Source organism: Rhopilema esculentum, chromosome 17 (assembly GCF_057945365.1).
Source record: "Rhopilema esculentum isolate cy_ngs chromosome 17, ASM5794536v1, whole genome shotgun sequence".
In the NCBI taxonomy this organism is placed as follows: Eukaryota; Metazoa; Cnidaria; class Scyphozoa; order Rhizostomeae; family Rhizostomatidae; genus Rhopilema; species Rhopilema esculentum.
Window position 1 is genome coordinate 3561026 of NC_142831.1, and position 16568 is coordinate 3577593.

At 35.6% G+C, this 16568-nt stretch overlaps 1 protein-coding gene across 4 annotated transcripts in view; it reads left to right on the top strand.

Moving 5' to 3' along the window:
• The window catches only part of LOC135681976 (neuropeptide Y receptor type 4), a 44498-nt gene that overhangs the window by 9414 nt on the left and 18516 nt on the right, over positions 1–16568 (top strand). Inside the window, exon 1 of one of the 4 annotated variants that reach the window (XM_065196665.2) lies at positions 12371–15538. The exons of the other annotated variants lie outside the window; for them this stretch is intronic. The gene's annotated coding sequence lies outside the window, so the exon portion shown is untranslated. Of the gene's footprint in view, positions 1–12370; positions 15539–16568 lie in introns of those variants that run through there. 4 annotated transcript variants of the gene reach the window in all.

Consider the following 16568-nt stretch of genomic DNA (forward strand, 5'->3'; position numbering starts at 1 on the left):
GCCCTAAAAATGTTACTTTTTAGATTAATATGGGTCATGACATAAAAAACTTTTAACAACAACAAGTACTTATAATAGTAATTTAAAGGGCAATGTTATAGTCAATGTTTTATGCGTAATCAATTTTAATTACACCTAAAAGGAATAAAACTTAAAGTAAAACATAACACCCGTCTACAACAATAAACAGAGGTCAGGCTTTAATATTACAGGTTCAACTGATCAGTGACTTCAAAGAACAGGTAGTGTTTACAATCAGGGCAAATTACACCTTTTCTAGAATTTTCTAACAAAACTCGATACTGAGATAGTGGTAACGCTCGTGCAAGACGTGTATTTTGTTTAGAGTGGCTCGATTTCGTTTTGACCGGATCAGAATGGGATCGGGTTTTTGTTTTTTTGCCCACGTTTGCATGACATCGGTCAATCTAGATAAAAATTGGGTGCTTTTGTAACAGATCCAATCAGAAAGGTTCCAAGTTTCAAGGGCATGCGATATTCTGTTTAAAATCAAGTGCTGTCGTCTTTAAAGAAACAAAGGTAGCTTATTGGTGAGATGATGCATTAGTGAAGTTCGAAAAAAGTGAAATAGATATTCTTCCTAAGAACTTTTCTTTTTCTTTTTAAGGTGAATGAAACACTAAACATAAATTACAGAAAACTAATTTGGTACAGTTTTCACAAACTGATCTGTGAAATACCAAAATAAAATGAGAATTTCTTTTCTGCTAGTCTTTTGACTACTCCAATTTCACCTCTCTCCCTATCCGTTCAAATTTGTCCCAAATCTGTCTGGATCTAACACGTTTACATGAAAGCCATAGTGAATCGAGTTGAGTTGGAAACGCACGTGGAGCAGATCAAAACGGGTACAGATGGTTAGCAAACCAACCTGGATCAGATTCAGCCGTTCTGTGTAAACGCAAGCCCTTTATGTACAAGCTTTGGATCGGATCCGAACGGAATCGCTCTGTTTTGCTCTCGTGTTAAAAAAGGACTGAGAGTTAGAAATTTGTCCTGAATATATTCATAAAATGTTCCCTCGAACTTTCATAGAGCTGCTTTGGGCGAGCTAAGATCAACAAAAAAATCTCTCTGGGGATTCTTCAACAGATTAACGGGTCGGCATGTTTAGAAAGGATGAAGATGTACCAGATGTAGGGAACCATATAAACACATATAGGTACTGAAAACTTGATGCTAGTGTTTGTATGATTATTTCTTTAGCCTAGTAATTCTTCTTCAATCTAAGCAAACGATGTCAAAATTATTTGCTAGAACTTGATGATTTTAATGCCAAATTTCTCACCATCTCTGTCCAAAACGGATCATTTAAAGATGGGAAAGAGAATAATTCTTTTACCAATTTTAGCATATAGTTATTTTCATCATCATGGACGCTAGGTTACCGCAAAATTCTTTAGAATTTAATCTGCGTGCAACTGTGATCCGCCATATTAACCATTACATTTCATTTTGCTCCTCCGCAGCTCGAGTAAAGTGAAATCGCAGGCTGCCTAATCTCGGTAGAGCACCCTCCTTCGATTTATTTTCCTTTTGCTCATTTTGCTTTGCTGGTATTTTGGAATTTTCACAACTTTAATTTTTTGATTGAGTAGATATAGAAAGAAAGTTTAGGAATATTCTAATTTTTGAGTAAACTTTGAGGAATATCGAACATACGTTGATTTTTAAAGGTTCAGTCAAAAACACTTCGTCATACCAATTAGGATGCTATGGTAACCAAATTGAAAGTCTTTAGCTCATAAGAACAGTTCAAGGAAATATATTTGCATTTTTCTCAGACAAACACCAGCGACTCGTTTAAAGAAATTCAGCTGGATCTAACTGAGCATTTTAGCTTATTATGCAAGCCTTTCTTCAATGGACCGTAGGTCTTAATCTCATGGGTGCACGGCGTTTTTTTACAAATCTTACCAACAGTTGCTTTACTTCTCACGACATTTAGAAATTTGTCGTTCAAGATAATCACACTTGCGAAATTAATTAGAGTTCAAAGGGAGAATTTTGTTCTTCTCCAACTATTTGAATTTAAAAAACAGCAAAAAATGACGCTGATTTTCACTAAACGCTTCCATAATGGTTGTCGTGATTTTACTTTGACGAATGAGCCACCATATTGTCAACCCACCTACGTTAAAATCATGCACACCTGCTCATGTGCACGACCCTCAAGTTTCAAACATTACGCTCCCTGTACTGGCGACAAAATGCTTGTGTTCGGACCTGTTGAAAAAAAGGTAAAGTTAACAGAAAATTTAAGCAAATGTATGAACTTTGAATTATTATCATCGAAAGTTTTTTTTAATATTCAGTCGCTGCTCATACAATTAATAGTTTGATAATCAAAACGAGTCTTTGAAGTTTTCATTCATACGTTTAATCCGGGGCTAGATCTTCACTTTAAAGATGATACAATTTTGTTCATGTATTGTTTTCATGTTTATATATTAATTTGCTCATATAATCTATGTATTGTAGCAAGTGTTGAAACAAGCGTTGTCTTCCTTTCGCCGTCATTCCGAAATTATTTCAATTCAACCCTGGATGGGATCAAGATGTATCTGCACAAAAACTAAGGCTACGTTCACACAGCTCCGTATTCGCTTGGCTCCGTTTTCGTTAATTAAAACGCTGTCCGTTCACACTTATCCGTTTTCAAATGAATACGCATTGAATACGGTATGTATTCACACTGTTTGTCTGTGGCTTCATTTTTGAACGGAGGTTTTCATGAATCCTCATCAAATTGGTGTCATCATGAATGAACTTAAATGAAAGCAAATCTTGAATAACGTTGTTGCAACAGCAACCAGTCCATTATGAATTCTCAATTTCAACATTTTTTATATTTTGCGTGCTAGAAAGGACGCATTAAGTTGCTGATGTTAGCGTACTCAAATATCTCCGTTTTACGTGTTCACGCTGAAAACCGGGCCAATTCAATACGTACCGTTTTCAAAAGTATCCGTTTTCATTTGCGTATTCATATGGGTCCGTTTTCATAGTAGAGAAGTGTAAACGCAAGGAAAAAACGGATTAGCTTACCTCCAACGAATTAGCTCACCTCCAACGGATTAGCTCACCTCCAACGGATTAGCTTACCTCTAACGGATTAGCTTACTCCAACAGATTAGCTTACCTCCAACGGATTAGCTTACCTCCAACAGATTAGCTTACCTCCAACGGATTAGCTCATCTCCGACGGATAAGCTCACCTCCAACGGATTAGCTTACCTCCACCGGATTAGCTCACCTCCAACGGATTAGCTTATCTCCGACGGATAAACTCACCTCCGATGGATTAGCTCATCTACGACTGGATAGCTCACCTCCGTTTTCATTTAAAAAGGGAGTAGTGTGAACAGATCAGTTTAAACCTTCTTGAAACTTCTCTCGGTGACTATTTGAACTCACTTTTGTGACCTGACCTCAATGTGTCCCCTAATCAGACCTCAATGCGTCCTCATGAAGGATCTCGTTTAGACGGGATCAAATCCAAGTAGATCGGCATCCAAACTCGTAGTCATCGGCCTTGTGGTTACAAGAGATTGCGTAGATTCAGGTCCCTTTGAATCTTCTCTCATTACCAATGTGGAACTCTTTTACGGATCTGTACCCGCTTTGATTTGGTTCCATATAAACAGAACCATTGACAAAGTTGATATTTACAATGCGACATAATACTTTATTTGTTGCCTTAAGATTATTCAAGAGGTGTAATGCTACCAGGTACCAGAAATCACTTCCTCTCTCTCCCGCGCATCTTTTCTTTCCTTCAATAATTCTCAATTCTATGCTGATTTTTTGCTACTTGGCTTGGTTACAATGCTGGGTGATGAAAGCACTGTCGTGTCAACACTGAACGAAAGACGAATCGTCTGGTACACTGCATGATCCAACCACTGCCACACCTACCACGGGTATTTTTTGCATCGTTTGGCAAACGTGTTTAATGGTTCATTGCGTTAGGCTTTGAATTAAAGAACCCTTATTAAAGGCGTCATCGTTCATCACCATTTCAGGTAACATTGAATTGGGCATAGTAATAGACATAAATAACATTCCGATCTTTTGCATAGTTCTTGATGACGTATATGCAGAGCTGCGCACATTTGATGTAAAGAACAGAACGGTTCTAGGCTGGAACTCTGATATCAATTTATAATACTTTGGTAAAATAATAGTTAGCGATATAGTTTATTGGCAGAAATAACCATTGTTCCAGCAAAAAAGGAAAAATTTAGCATCCGAAGGTTGCGGAGTAGCATTTGAAATCCCAATGTAGACATGACATGATTATTTTTCAATTTTGTTCGGGATCTTTACATAAGTGCAAATTTTCAATTCTTTGCCACATTTCCAGAAAGTACCCATCCATTCAAAACTTAGAAAACATTCTTTAACCGTAAAAGCGAGAGTTTCTGTCATTTTTTCACGTCGTCGACATACGGTGTCCTCTCAGCTTAAACCTTCCATCACAGCGTCCAAGGTGGGGTCAATGCTTTTCTACAGCTTAGGCTTTGGTCATTAAATTTCAATTAAGCTTATTTTCTCAAGAAGAGTTTTATCATTACAATAGAGATCACTGCGATCGATCCGCTGTTTAACATCCAAGAGCTACAAGGCATGTTTGTATTCTCATAAATAAGAAAAAAATTAAGACGTCTGTTGAGAAATATTTTAATAATGAACTTGCCCTCATGAACAAGGGACAAACCGCACTTAAATGATCGATGGCTACTGCAACGGTTCAAGAACATTGAGAGATTTATCTTGCCTTTCTTCTTAAGAAAAAATCTTTGCCATTCAACAAAAAATATTTCAACATCAGAAATAATTCTTTGCAGTTAATGTGAACATTGTTCAAGACAGTGCTGATTGTTGCTATAAATGTACTTTAAATATTTAAACACTGCATTTGTAAAATCATTTCTACGTTAACTCATTCTTGCAAATGCCTCTGGGACAAAAATAATCTAAAATTAAAGAAGAATCTCACTTCATCAATGGTAATTTATCAAAGTAAGCTTCTCCTAACTACTTTTCATTAGCTTCAAAGTAACCAGCTTGCCATGCTTTTTGGACATTCTTATTTACATTATATATAATTATCCATAAAAACTAATAAAAAATAATACTTCTTTTGCTGCCTAATTCTTCCTTTTCCTCTCGCTTTTTCCATCCCTTCTTGTTCTTCCTTTCTTACTTTCATTCATTTCTTATAATTTCTTCTTCTTCTGCTTACCATTCTCTTCCTTTCCTTTACTTCCTAATATGATATTTTTCAACTTGCATTTCTTTTGTCTATCAGCCCCCTATTCCTGTTCTTTTCTTGTCCTTCTTCTTTTTCTTCTTTGTCTTTTTTCTTTTTCTTCTTCATCATCTTTATCTTTTTGATCAACTTATTCCTTTTCATCAACTTATTCTTTTTCATCAACTTCTTCTCTGTCAAAATCTTCTTCTTTTTCATCAACTTCTTCTACGTCAACAACCTCTTCCTTTTCATCAACTTCTTCTTTTTCACCAGCTTCTACCTCCTCAAGTTCTTCTTTGTCATCAACTTCTTATTTTTCATAAACTGCTTCTTTTTCGTCAGCTTTATCCTCGTCAAGTTTTTCTTCGTCATCAACTTCTTCTTTTTTATCAACTACTACTTTTCCATCAACTTCTTCTTTTTCCTATCACTTGTGTTTTTCCTTTTGTCCTTCTTGCTTTTTCTTTTTCATCTTACCTTTTTTTCTTTTTTTCCATTCTTTTGCTACTTCTTTATTCCACTCTTCTTTCCCTTTTTTTTCTTTTTGATCATCTGCATTTTTCATCTTCTTTCATTAATTTTTTCCTCTTCTAATCCTCTTCTTCTAATCTTTTCGCCATCATCATCATTTCCTGGCTTTCCTTTCTCTTTCCTTCTTCCCCGTTTTGTTTTTCTCTCTTTTCTTCTTCGTCCCTCCCTTATCTCCTTATTTTCCTTACTTTTCTTCATATATTATCTTGCTTTATCGCATTATACTTCTCCTCCTTCATTATCTTTTTATTATCTTTGTTATCTTTTTTTACTTTTTCAGTAAACTACAACGTCTTTCATGTATATTATCACTGACAAATCGACGTTTTCAAGAAAATCGTTCCCCGCATATTTCTATTCTGATTTCGTGATTTTTCTCACATTTAATAATTCATTTGCAAATTATTTTCATGCTAAATGTACAAGTACTTTCTCACGCTTCATAATTTGTTCCAGGCTTACAGCAGCATGAATAAACCACGTTTTTCTAAATGTTAAAAATAATCTCATCTAATGCAATGACGAATGGTTTGAGCAAGAGCAGAGATTCTAAATTAACAATAAAGCATTCTAAAAAGAGCTCCTTTATGATCAAATTGGGCGTAAAGCAAAAAATTTTAAACTCGTGGAGCAATCTATCTAAACAAGCCTATTTCTTGTATGAGTATGTGAAAAATTTAAACAATGTGAACCAAATAACAGTTAATCATCCTGTTTTTTAGTGCTGATACCAATTCGATAAAAATTTTCACAATCAGGTGTAAACACAGGATGCTTGTAAAATGCTGCTCCAAGTTTCATATTCAGAAAATTCCTCAGGCGAATTTTACAAAATTTGGTTATTGTCAAATGTAATAGGTAAGGCTGGAGTATCGATAAATAAATGTTAAATACAGGTTTTCATATGATGTAATTCATCGGCGATCGTCGTCGATACACCGTCTGCAGACGATGTTCTAATTACATCATCGAGGATGACAGTCTTACTATGGTTAATTGACCGACGCCGGTCACATCTCGGACATCAAGAAAAGTACAGGGAATTTTGATACTATTTGGCACTTTTAAAGGAAAACATAGAAACAATCTTTTGGTGGTACAAAACTTGAAAATGGCTTTGAAAAAAGCAAACATTTAGTAAACTAAAGCTTTTCGTCTGACACTCTTCAGAGTTTAAAACGTCAGAACATAGATAGAAAACTCTACGCTAGGAAATATATATACCCAGTTGTGGATCGAAATAGGCCAATCAGAAACACGAGCATATGACTGTTGAGGTTGATCAATCATTACCGCTTGCCTATTGAGAATGTTACCAATGGGGTCCTAAGGTGAAAACGAACCACAACTGGGTATATATATTTCCTAGCGTAGAGTTTTTGGTCTATGTTCTGACGTTTTAAACTCTGAAGAATGTCAGACGAAAAGTTTTAGTTTACTAAATGTTGGCTTTTTTCGAAAACATATAAGCAAAAACTTAATCACTGCCGCAGTTTATAACTTCGAATTGCGTTCTGATGCTTACATGTCGTCTTTTGATGATATCTACAGGTTTTGTTACTCCCTGTGTGACAGCCCTCCAACAATTCTATCTTTAAGTCTATATTTGAGGAAAGTCTCGAATGATCTCCACAAATGGGGCATCGCTTTTCTCTTTGGTCATATAAAGTTACATAATTTATGTTACTTAAAAGCGGCAATTTTAAGCAAGCAAGGTAAAACAGTCTGATACGAAGTCTGTCAATAAACTTTCTGATATCATCATAGATATTCGCCGATGGGTGTTTTCATCAAAATTTTCATTGTAGACAGTCTGCTATAGTTTGCAAAAATTTTTGACAAATTAAAATAGTCGGTGATGGCCTGCGATGGTTGCAGACAAGAAAACTCATGAAAATTTGTGCTATTTTTATATAGTTTTATTTGTCTACTATGATCACAGACAGTATTCTGCGAAAATTGCCGACGTGTTACACCAAAAAAACCAGTCTTTAGTGTTGATTAACGTAGGTCTTAGAACGCTAGCAGCTGCGTGCAAACCTTGTTGTCCACGTATTCAAGGTCACTTTGAAACCGTTTAGTCCTCAAAAGATGCTGATCTTTTAGATTTTCCCTTAAAAATTTCCATCGTCTCCCCACCTTGAAAAATCTTGGAAAAGTCCTGTACGAAAGTCTTTCAACTAGAAATTTCTAGCATCTTAAATTTCTAATATTTTTAATTTAAGGCAATCTTTTCTTGGTGTCATTCTTTTTGACAAATGTGAGCAAATTATTTTTTTTTTCAAAAAGAAATTTTGTTCTTTGAACTTTTCAACGACTGGGCTGATTGCCAGCGAAACGAAAATGATAGTTCTAGAAGGCAAAATGACTATAAAGGGTTTCCATATGATCTTTTTGATTTATTCAATCATATAAGGGGCAAAGCAGAGATAATCTTTTAAAGATACCAGCAATAGGAAAATGCAGAGAGGACCTTGTGAATAGTGCCCGAGAAATTTTGCAAATGTGCCCGATATAATTGAATCTTGTGGTGTATACTTTGCTGCCACCCAATCCTGACGCAGGAATTCTTGAAAAAGAAGCTGCAATTTAATGTATGCATGAATTTGCAAGAAAACATAGTATCCATTCCATATCGTTTCGTATCGGTTTGTGGATATCCGTCATCCGGCAAGTATCCATTCTTACCCCAATCATTGATCAGCTAGCCGTTCTAGATTCATCCTGTCACTCAACTCATATGCCATTACTATTCCTTGCTTTTTAATAAAAGAGGCTGAATGCATAAAAAGAGCTTTTTCGGTTGTCTGTGGTGACCAGGCTTGTTCAAGGAGTACGAATTTAATGTCGTCTTCTCGAATTTTCCCACCATTTTTTAGCAGCCGTAGGTAAGTAGCATGCCTTGCAATACGTGCTCCTTCGGATCCCAGTTCAACTTGCCTTGCCTTGAACTGATTGGAGATATTAGGGGATCCAATCAACTTTGCCGGGGTAAACAGTTAAGTTCAAGCACAGAAGATACTACTGACACCAGAGACATAACGAAGCAAGTACAATCAAAATAAACAGGTCAGGCAATCCTCAAAGTTATGTCCAAAATCTTAATCAAACAACATAAGGAAAATTCATTATCGTCAAAATGGAGGTAATTTTTTTCTCTGACCCAGGTTATGCAAGTGACCCAGTACCTACACATGTGATTGCAATTGTAATTAGGCGAACAATAACCCAATAATGAACGTTGCTTCCAGATCTCCTAGTTTTTATAACTTTTATCATCATCTAAGCTATTCAACATGGTGAACACGAGTTAATCCTTGCTATGTTTGATCAAAATTTATCTTCTCAATTATTAGGTTTGAAATAAATTTTATGCAAAATTCTTTTTTTTCTTCCGCTTCTTCATACAATTGTTCATATTACTATTCAGAAAAATCAGACTCGGAGTTTTCAACTGAAATTGGCTGAAATTCATCGATTAGTGCTCCTTTTCGTGTTGATGTTGTTTGCTTTTAAGCTTCAGCTTTGGTCGTGTTATTCCCTTATCAATACGATGAGAAATCAAAGCACGTGAGGTTTTTTTATTGTGAGGAGCCGTCAAAGCCAGGAAGATAAGGCTAAAGCATGCGTGAGTTTTATCTTTGATCCACTAAAATCGTTGTTTTAATTTATACTATTTTAGCATACTTTTCAAAGCCATTTTGCTTCGACAAAATAAGGAAGTATTGATAAGCTATTTGTAAATCTCGAGTTACTTTCAATAGTAGAACATATACTTTTCTTACTTTCAGAAACGAAAATAGTACATGCTTTACGATTGTGTAAATACAACACTGCCTACCTAAATATTCTTGCACTTGAAGAATTTTTGCACTTTTATAATAAATCTAGTAAAAAATTTAACAGTTTTGAAAATATTATCTATTTTAAGTGGGGACTTTTAAATGTCACTCCAATTGAATGAATAAATCAATGAACAGAGGCTGACGAGCCAATCACCCTTCATATATATTTGCAAGAGCACCCTGCTAAATCTTCGATTACAAATTTGAGTGTTTCTTAAAAAAGAAAAATAATCTGTAATCGTTTTTTCGAACATATGTTACTTAAATGTAGGAGACCATATACTTGTCTCTTATAGCACAACCACTTCGGTCTAAACAAAGTCTAGTCATTTCATGTCGTATTTTTTTATCCTTCGTGTGGTTCATGAACCATAAAACCATGATATGCTTAATTTTCTTCCTCAAACCTATGCTGTGTGTAAATTCAGCTTAATTGAACAATTAACGCTTTCTTGTGCTACACCAGTGGAGGTTAGCAGTGGAGGTTAGCAGCTTTGTCGATCAACCTAGATCTTAAAACATGACTTGATTTCCAATCAAATCTTTAATGATATGCTTCTAATGCTAAATCTACAATGGCCTTTGAATAATGTTCATAAAATTTAAAGGCTTTGTAATACTTTAAATGATTTGAAGTTCACCAGTAGATGATTGCTATTCTTGTTGATTCATTTATATACATTTTCTATCTGAGTTTGCAAGTTTGCACATTTAGAGGTGTTTTGTGGTTCTCTTTCTGGTACTATGGCCAAAATTCAATACTAAAAAATAGATTATAGCGACATCATCATTTTAAACTCTATGGGCGTAGTTTTGGTTACTTCAGATATTCACTAAAGCTTATATGCTTGAATTGCAACCACATCGTTAAAACCCCACTCCCTACTTTCTATGGACAGTTTTGTTTAAAGAACAGCGTGGGAGGATTGCAAAATGAAAATTCTAAATTAAGTAATCTTTGCCGCTACTCTACTTCTGTATCCTAGATCAAACGTAGATTTAAATCAGTAATGGTATGCTTTCTGTGGGATTCGCAAAAGATGAAATATCGTTTACAGCTACAATGTGCAACAAATCGTTTCCTGCAATTCTCCTCATTCCCGCGTTACTTTTTACACAGATCTGATCTTTGTTTGAGTTGGATAAAATGAAATAGTGCATGAATGTGCTTTTGAAATAAAGAAAAATCCAAGGATAAATGCTGCTTGTACACTGTTGGTGCTAGAAATTAGAAAATCTGTGTTCTCGAAATAAACGAAGAAACATCTTTGTTGACGTATCACAAACACATGTGTCGGAAGATTTGCTTGAAATCCTTTGAGATTTATTTTCGGATTTTCAACCTTAAAGATTTCTTCACTGATAACGGTGGCTTTACAATTGCATTGGAAAAGGTTTGCGTCACGTTTTAAAGATAAATTTAAAAGGTTTTTTCGTTATATAGAAGAGTTGCTCGTCAATGGCTCTAGCGTTATAATTACAGAAAAGGACAATTTCATGTACCACTCTGAAGTCTTACCTCCTTTGGTACATCTGCTTGTCTCATACCCGTATGTAATAGGAGAATTGGGTTCATTTACTTTTTTCAACTTTGCTTTATAAGATTAATTTGCAGACCTTCTCTACGGAAATTACGGTCGAATTTACTTAAGTGAAATTCCACCACTTTTATCTGTACGTTGTCTTACTTTATGCATCATAAAAGTTGCATAAAGCGTGAACCATCCAACCACTTCTGTTCTTTGAAGGTCTTATCTACAATCTCTGCCAAAAGTCTTGGAACATTGACGTCATTTTCCAAGGTCAAAATCAATCATCCCCCTCTCCCCCACGGAACAATGTTGGTTTACTATGAAACTGGTAAGGAAATTAAGAAGCACTTTCTTTTGCGCTTCTTTAATGATATTTCTCTAAATTATCAACATTGTTCTAGGGGAAAGAGAGTTGAAGTAGTAATTTTTTTTCGGCACAGGAAGGAAAAATATGAAATGCAATGCATATTGCTGGGTGTTCCAAGTACTTTTGGCAGACATTGTACCTATTATGTACTATATGACAAACATGTAAAATGGTAGTTTTAATCAAAATCTATGTTTGCAGTAGACAATAAAAATTGTTGCAATACTGTTGAAATTACTGAATCGGCATTTTTCTCTGGACTCTGTTAACACGGATAATGCTCCAGTTAAGAAGTTAGAGTCCCTTGCTTTCCTTATACGCCACCCCTGACCAGAAAGGCCAAAACGACCCGTGGGCAATAGTGCACGTTTCAGTACTACGGCACTTGGAAAATGATTGCTTTCACTTTCATATACATAAATGATATTCAGACATCCATTCGCTGTAGGCCTAACTTCTGCTTCATATCAATTTGCTATTCGTCCTTTAGATTGACTCAAAATACATTTCAAAATATTTCCTGCAGTCATTTTCTTCCAATCGTTTAACAAATTTTACAATTTCGTAGCCAATTGTAAACGGTTGATAAACGCTTTGAAACGTTTCACTATTTTTAAGTATTTTTTTACGTTTAATGAATTCCATTTTTAACAAGGATTTCAATTTATTTTCAAGCCCTCTTGACCACAGGGCTCTGAGATGATCTCCCCCACTGTCCCCCTCTCCATGGTCCTGTATTTTAGGCATCTGCTGGACACTCATTTTTTATAGGAAACAAATGTCGATGTTGAGTACTTGAAATTTTAATACTCATTGTTTCTTAAGAGTTTCTTAATTATCATGTCATGAACGGTGTTATGCAATGTTCGTGACCTTTTTTTCACGTCAAGAGATTTGCTCCCGTTCTGATGCTGTATTAGATGTGGGAAGTACATTTTTATCCGTTGTGTCTTAAGTTTTAGGCCAACAGGGCAATTATGTTCTTGGATTTTACAAAATTTCGTTGTTCTCAGTTTTATCGCGATTTAATACTTTCTTATTTTTTTGCTTCGAGTACTGAAGTTTCTTAATTTTGTCTGACTGTCCAGTACTTGTTTCTTATAGCCAGTTTCTTATAAAAAAAGAATGTATATCATGTGGATTTGATTGGTTGTCGCTTTCAAAGAACGACATACATCTAAAAATATCATACATCTGTATATAAGGATTTTGCAATACGTCCTATAGAATGCCATTTTTCATTTCCTTTGCAAAACCCATAATCTTCAGCTTTTCTCACCTAATTTTCTTCTTTTTAAACTCGATAATTTTGAAACCTAATGAGCTCAAGCTGTTTAAAGAGCTCAGGAAACATTGCGGTCATACGATCAATGACAGTATTGCAAAGTAATTGAGGTTGAATCACAAGTAATCACAGCGGAGCTTTTCTAATCACCGTCTTGTATCACATTGCATACTCCTCGACTCTACTAATAAAATCAGTGCTCGTCAAAACCCTAGAGGCGGAGTTTTTATAAGCCCCGGGTCAGGAGGTATTATTTCTGTGTTGTGCTGTCTTTCCTAGTCTTTTGTGACTAGCATTTTGCTTTTATCAGTGCGGATAGTCATTCTCATATCACTTGCTGTTCTGTCAAGTCGTCTGGTTAGCTGATCAAGTTCTTCTCTGTTCACAACGATAAAGTCGATATCATCTGTGAATTTCAAGTTTGATATTCCTTGTCTCCAAATCTTAGTATTGGCGTGTAGTTGTATAGTGCATTTTCAAGATTTATTCTAAGAACAGATCAAATAAGCAAAGAGACAGTACGAGCCCTCTCTTACTCCCACTGAAGATGGAAACCAATGACATTTTATTAGTTTTGCTGGAATGTTGTCAATGCCTGGTGATTTGTGGGGACACAATACCTTCAAGTAAAGACCTCTAAGGGTTACCATGGCTACAAAATAATTATCTATAATCCAAACGAGACTATCTATCACATAGAGATTGATTCATGACTGACCTTTACCAAGGCATATGAAAAATATAAGAGCTAGTAGTGCCACGCCCAAACTTTGCCCTATCTTCTTTGTTTTGTGATGAAAGTTTTCAAGGCTTGAGCAAAGTGTTCGGTGGAAGAACTAACACTTTTCTGAACTCTAACTGACGCCATATATATTTTGATACTTAGTGCTGCTCATTTTCTTTACATTCACTGAGCTGTTTAAAGTTTTCTTTTCAATAAAGCTTCTTTCTTACTTTTTCAAAAGCAAAAGGTTTTCTAATTATCTCAAAATTTAAAATCTACAGTGTTGCTCATAAATACAGGGACAAAGTTAGTGAGAGTTGCTTGGGGGTGCAGGTCCCAAAAAACGCAGAAAAAAATGGCGGTCCTCCCTCATATGCGTCTGATTATGAGATTTGTTTCAAGTGATTCCATTTAAGAAAACAGAGACGACTTTCAGGCAGGAATTGAATTCATAATATTAAGAAATTTGTTTATCGCTATCAATGAACTTAGAATCTAGACATTTTTCTATTTATGCTGACAAACCCAAAGTTTGGGGTCGGCATGCTCCGTCCCCACCCACTTCAGTGTTGAAGAATTAAGATGGGGCAGTCGTTGATGATTAAAAAATTGTTCTGATATTTCGAAATGGATGAAGGCCTAGCCTTTTAATGAATGGCGCAACTGTTTAGGGGGCAGAAATGAGAAGCAATTAGGATATCTCACTCGAATTCAATTGCGTATCTGGTTGATTTGAACTGCCGATAAATGGACAAGCATGTAATTTTGACAAAGCATCTAGAAAAATTTGTAAAATCGATCATAACCATCATAATTGTCCTTTTCTGATAGTTTATACTGACGTTTGATATAAACATGGATTATTGTCTGTGTATCTCTTTTATGCAAAAATTACCCTAGCCTTATCAACTGATTTCTCATTCTGTTGTACTTTCTTAACGAATCTTGCGTTGATCCTCTCATCAAGTACACATGAATGGAGATCATGAAACAAAGCAAACCATTGGAAAATAGCTCCCTATTACTGAAAACACTTGTCATTATGTCAAAATGCATCATAAAAAATTGAAAAGCTTGGATATTTTTTAGCTTTTTTTCAATTAGCATGCATCATTTATGTTTTTCGCTATGACCCCTTGATAAAATCTGCTTTCCTTGTAGATTTTTCTGAGTTTTAAACGTTGCTGTAGGCGTTTTCCAATCTCGCTTATTAATTCTACCTGGACAGGCAACTGTCAATATCTGAATTTGTCCGCTCTATCTCTTGTATCTGTCTCCTTCTCGGCTATGATATTAAACATTTTTAGGTCAAATGATAACTTCACCTGTGCGCTAAATGATTATTTCATATTTCGGGAAAATTAAAACACAATATCAGCGTTCATGCGTCAGAGGAGGTTTTCATGCAGTAGATCTCAAGGCCAAACAGAGTCTTTAACATTCGCAATTAGCTGGCTCCCTTACCCCTTTCATTGTATGACGTCGATCGTTCTCTCGTGTTTGATACTAATTATGAGTTTTGCACTAAAAAGCACGTGGTTTTGCGGCCAGTTCTTCAGCTTTGAAATGTGAAACACGTGTCTTTGAGTCTGAAATGTGTGTTTTCGGTTATTTGGACCTAGGCGTACTTAATCGTAGTTTAAACATATGACGTTTTCACAAGATTCTACCGCTAGAGAACAGTGCAGTATATGAAGGGGCATTAGTGCATCACATGCACACTGTACTTTATCAGAGCTAGCAAGCAATACGAGAAACAGAAACCCGTTTTCTGTAACATTTAACGTTCGGATCACGTCATGTAATATGAGCATGCATGGAAAGTTTGCGAAGAGACACATCTGAGATTTTTGAACTTTTAGCGAGCAGTAGAGAATAAGAGATTCAAAAGTAAACCACGAGATTTAATTTTTGCGGAAGTGAGAATCACGGCGCAACAGTCTTTTTCTCAACCAAGGAAGAAGCCTCATATTTTGGTAAGAAACAGTAATAATATTTGAATGCAGTGGGGGGAATTCAGGCTTTTATTTGGGGGGCAGGTCTACGATTTCCGACAAGATAACATTTCGGATCATGTCTAATTTTAAAGGAACTGCACAATTTGATTAAAATAGATGATTTTTTGACGAGACCCTTTAGAAATCTTTGCTGACAACGCCATAATTAAGTAGCAAGAAGAACAATCCATTTATGTTTTTTATATCAAGATCGATATCTCATCTAAGATAATTGTGGATACAAGAGGTCAACCGATTACACTTTTGAAAAGAGATATGTTCATTTTATGCATTTTGTTTTGTTTTTGTCGGTGGAAAATAACTTTTATTCGAAAGAATCCGATGGAAATTTTAGCTAATCTTTACGAAATTGAAATTAAATATACAATTAGCAAGCAGTTTTGATTTTGGTCATATATTGCTTGATTGATTATTTAGTACTTACGCCAGAGCCCCCCTCCCCCCAAACCTCCATAGTTTCCGCTACTGTTTGAATGTGAATAGCATATTGCAGTGTTGCACTGAACCAGTGCAGCAACCGATCCAAAATTCTGCAGAGGAGACTTGGTAGATTTGTTTAGCCCTATGCTAGCCAAACTCGTCATCAGGGGCGCCGTCCTAAAATACTAGGAAGTGGGCTGTGCCGTAGAAAATCTAAAGGAGCCACACCCAAGACTACACCATTGGTCTAATACTGTATCCTTGCATTTTTGTTAAAGCTGTTGTGAATATGGAATGTCTTTTCGTTTGTGCACGAAGATTGAGAAGAATTTAGGAATCTTTACGGTATAGCATGGGAGAAATAGTAGTTAGTTGTATGTTTAATTGCAGCTGCTGCGCAGGGTCGTTGAATTGCTCAGTCTTCAAAAAAGCTTTGCTTTGATAATTCTTTTTTTCATACATTCATCTCCAAACCGATATATAATGATTGGTGTTGACATGTTTAAAAGATATATTATAAAGTTTGGTGGATGCTATAAATAAATTTAGGCCATTGAATCGATTGAGT